This window comes from Octopus bimaculoides, chromosome 15 (genome assembly GCF_001194135.2).
Source record: "Octopus bimaculoides isolate UCB-OBI-ISO-001 chromosome 15, ASM119413v2, whole genome shotgun sequence".
NCBI classification, from domain to species: Eukaryota; Metazoa; Mollusca; class Cephalopoda; order Octopoda; family Octopodidae; genus Octopus; species Octopus bimaculoides.
The window spans coordinates 25,801,960-25,806,768 of record NC_068995.1 but is presented as its reverse complement, the minus strand read 5'-3'; the positions used below and the strand labels follow the sequence as shown (position 1 = coordinate 25,806,768).

The following is a 4,809-nucleotide window of genomic DNA, read 5'->3' as shown; positions in this document are numbered from 1 at the left end:
AAACTTTCTTTTCTATAATGTTATTCAACAAAGGCACCTTCAGCTTCAACAACTGCTTCTATATGAGATCTAAATCATCTACATGCTCGAATCAAGTGGTCCTGGTTCATTTTGGACATTACTCTGACTATGGCAGCTAGCAAAGTATCTTTGGTGTTATGGGCGTGTCCATTGACCTCTCTCTCAACAATGTTCCACTGTAATAGACCAATGGATTGAGATCTGGGGAATTAGGAGGCCAAATGTTAGGGGTTATGTGATCATGAACATTTTCAGCCATCTATTCCTGAATTACTAGAGTCATGTTTGATAGTGCAGAGTCTTACTGAAACACATATGACCTCCCGTTGCTTACAGTCTATCCAGGGTTTAATTATTTCCAGGACCTCAATGTAGGCGGCAGAGATAACTCTAAGGCCTTGTTGAAAGAAGTAAGGAAGCATCACATGTCCTTCATTGCTGACAACCCCTAAAACCATGACACTTGCAGGAAATTTTGTATGCATAACACTCAGAACTTCGGAAGTGCATGTATATAAACATCTGTCATTTCTTCTGTTAACTTTTTTTATCTTTGTCGAAGTTTTTCTCGTTTGCGAACAACGAAATCAAATCTTCTTCTGGATTTCTCAGTTTGTTTAAGAGTCTTTTAGATCAGAGTGTAGCGATTTTCTTTTGCCTTTTCTGACAAATTGACCTTTCCTCATCATATAAGACTTATATGTCTTCGTGGACAACATTTCTGACTGTTCCTTCTGACATGTGGAGATCTTTTGCGTTTGACGTCATGGACTTTCTGGGATTGTAATCAATGGTCTGTTGAACTTGCTTGATAAATTCATGTGTTCTGATGATTTCAGGGCGTTTAAGATGCTTTAAATGCTTTGATACTGGTGATACATTTCCATCTTCAGTATGTAGCACCTTACGAAAGATCTGGCAACTTTTAAAAATCGAGATATTTCTAAATGGCTATGCTCAGCTTTTATAACCACAATAACAGCATGCCTCTTCATTTCTTGAGTAAGCTGAGGTTCTGCCATTATTATTTTCTGAAGCAAAGATTATACAGATTTAGCAAAAATTGCAGCAACCCCCCCACCCAATGTTCTGAAATACCGTACGCACCCTGTATATTTACAGACGACATAGAAACCCTTTGTTTCGGATCGAACTGGATGGCAAACAAAAGTGTGGAGTGAAAGCGTTTGAAGAGGCCAGGAAAACGCATGCAAGACTCAAGAGAGATTTCAAGAATAATGTTACGATCAAGAAGACGGATCACAATGACCTTTTTGTGTGCACAGTTTGTGACAGACCATGCCTTTCTTTCACTGGCTGCTTCGATACAGTAGGAAACTTTGGGCCACCGACTTTGAAGCTAATATTTTCCTTCATTTTTCCTTTCCTTAGGGAGAGGTTCCTAGATTTCTTGGATTTGAAAGCCAATCCACACCAGACCATCAACTCGTCCAGTTGGATGAGTAGATTCCAGGTTTCTGACTCCTTTGATGATGCAAGGATAGTAGTGTCGTCCATGTAGGTTTTCAGGGGTGGCACCTTACATCCACTGCCAAGGTCTGCCACACTTGCTTTGCTTTCTACTGCCCTAAGAATTACCTGCATTATCATCACGAAGAGTATTGGTAACATTGCACAACCTATCCCAATTCCAATCTCCAATCTAGCCCAGGCAGTTGTGTATCTCTTGGGGCTGAACTGCTTCTGAAATCCCGAGAAGTGGAATCAAGCATTTCGCGCATTGCTTCCGGTACATGATACATCTGGAGTGTCAGCTGAATCATCTGATGTGAAACAGAGCCATACGCGTTTTTTAGATCTAACCAATTACATCAAGGCCAGTCTTATTCTCTCTTGCTTTCTGAATAGATTCTCAGATCATGTTCCCATGTTCAAGGCATACAACTATCCCTGGCACACCAACCTTCTCAAAAGACGTGTCTACATAGCCATTATGGAGTAGATAATTGGTTAGTCTGAGAGCCATTATCAAGAAGAATATTTTCCATTCGACATTCAGGAGTGAAATTAATCGGAATTGGTTGATTCCTTGTGTCTTGTTTCTTTGGTATGTACAATCCATTTTCCTTCATCCAATTCTTCCAAACCAGTGTGAATCTTGCATGCAACCATTTCAGAATATTTGGGCATTTCTTATACAGGAACTTATTTGTTCCTTGTCTTATTGACAACTTTCCTTACTTCAGCACGTGTTGGAGGTTTGTTGAATTCCACCCCAGGACGACTTGGCCACACTAAGTTTGTATTATGGTCAAGTGGTTGTTGTCGTTTAGGGTCGGAATACGTCTTCTCAGGTGAGCTTCAAGAGACTTTTTCTCAATGTCTAGTACATCTGACCGTGGTCGATCAAAGAGGCTCCTAGCGTGTTTGAGCGGCTCATTGAAGAACCGGTCCTGCTCTTTTTCCGGTATAAATCTACTTTTCCTCAAGTAGTCTGCACTGCTGAGGGCGCTGTGCTGTTTTTCTTCAGGTCTTTGCGAATCTGCAACAAAACTTCTTTCTCCTCGGGACTTGAAGTCTGCAGTTGTTTCTTCAGGCATCTCTTTCTATATCCTCTGGATCCCATCTCCCTTTGCTGCTTATTCTTTCCGGTCGGTTTCTTGCTCTTCGCTTCTTTAACACCAAAGTACTGTCTGCTAATACTGTATATTATTTCGCCCCAAGCCTCTGGGTGCTTGTCATACTTCTAGGTACCCAGGGTTTTGTATTAAGCCTTGCAGATTTCCTTGTAAAGTGGATCCCAAGCCCGTTCACTGCTCGCTGGAAGGAATTTGAATCATGGACACTGTTTGTGCTTCTTGGGACTGTATTCCCATAGTAAACTCATTTGCACTCTGGTTTGCAACCTGGCTTTGGCCTTATCTGCATTTTTAGTGCACTGCTCATGAATTACTGTTTTGGTGGTACGTTTAATTTTTGTCCGATGAATCTTCATTCCCTTTTCAGAGGCGAATCTCCGACCACAGATAAATTAGAAGCCTGGTGTTCGTTCTGACCTCGTGGTCTTTAGTACATTCCGAGTAGTTTCCTCTTTCAATCCTTTGGACCCATCATTCGAGCGAAACGGGACACTTCCACAAAAAAAAAAAAAAAAATGGACGAGCTCTCCCTCTCAAAACAGATATCAACAGACTCAGAAATATATATGTGTGTGTGTGTGAGAGTGTGTATGTGTGTGTATGTATATATATGCATATGTATAAATGTATGAATGTGCATGCGTGTATGTGTGTGTGTGTGTGTGTGTGTGTGTGTGTGTCAATAGAATACATACTTGTGTGTATGAATATACAAATATATTTGTATGTTTGCACACGCCATTTTATCCTGCCGAGAATTCTGTCTGTTTAAGGGGCAGAATACGCGTAGCACTTCAATTAAAAAAGTTTTATCGAACATTCCACTTTCCAGAAATAATTTTAATCCATTCTATATTAAAAAGAACATACCATATTTGATATCATTTTTTTTTATAAATAGCTTGCATGAAACTCTCGGCCCTTGGGTCACATTTGAAGCTTTCTGTCAATTAAAAATTAGTCTATATTATTTTATACATCGCTAATAATTAATTTTTAATAAGCCTGCTGGCTATTTGAGGTATCAGTGCCTGAAAAGTCACTGTAATTCTGTACATCATTGACAGTGAGATTTGGCCGGTATGTAGCGATCGGACAGCCGTCCTGAAGATACGCAGTATGACGAAATCTGGCAGTTCTGGTGTCCATAGCAGATAATTCTCATGTACCAACTTGTGTGTGCTTTTATTCAACATACGCCTTTATGAGAGGTCGTCTAAGGCGAATATCGCAGTATTCTGCCTTCTAACAAAGCATCCACGTTAATTTGGATATAAAGATGGCTTCGGGTATTAATACTGTTTCTGTCTCATCTCAGTTATACGAAACCGGACTTGTGTTCGAAATGTCAAAAACGCTCCCTTCTTTTCAGGCATTATATTAATAACACCTTTGTTAAAAATTGTCCCTCACTTTGTCTTCTTTGTTTTGCTCACCACCTAATACATACATACATACATACATACATACATACATACATACATAGGAAGACGTGCACGACTATTATTACCCTTACAACTGAGAACGAATAATTGTTTCTAATAGTATAAGCATTACAAAAGGAATATTCCAGGGAGATAGTCTTTCTGTACTTTTCATTTTCGTACTGAATCCATAATCGTTTCTACTGCAGAAAATAAATGGTTACATGCTAGGATCTTCAACTGCTAGAAATATCAATGTAGCTCATAATTTCTTTGTAGACGACTTGAAGATTTATGCTAAAAGTGTTAACAATGCCAAAATAAAAAAAAAAAACAACTGGAATTAATAACATTTTCAGCTGATATAAGCATGGAATAAGGCCAAGAGAAATGTTCATATTTAGTGATAGAATGAGGAAAGTCAGGTCAGTCCCCCAAACCCAAAACCTGTGCATCAACGGTCTCTCTATCTGCCCCATTCCACACAAAGAATGTTACAAGCACCTGGGCATAGACAGAAATGTATCATATGAATAAAGATAGAGTGACCCGAGAATATTACACCAGACTTAGGAAAATATAGCTGTCGGAACTCTCTTCTTACAACAAAACAATATCCCACAATGCATCTGTAGTGCCAGTACTGATCTTAACATTTGAGACACTCGATTGGTCTATAGAGGAAATCCACTCCATAGATATCAAAACCCGCAAAATCCTGACAATAACTGGGAACTTCCACAGAAACAGTGATGTTGACATGC

The 4,809-nt window shown here is 39.4% G+C and overlaps 1 protein-coding gene across 2 annotated transcripts in view; it reads right to left on the bottom strand.

The window, feature by feature from the left end:
• Positions 1–4,809, bottom strand: part of LOC106872843 (deleted in malignant brain tumors 1 protein) — a 257,237-nt gene that overhangs the window by 141,418 nt on the left and 111,010 nt on the right. The window lies entirely within an intron of this gene.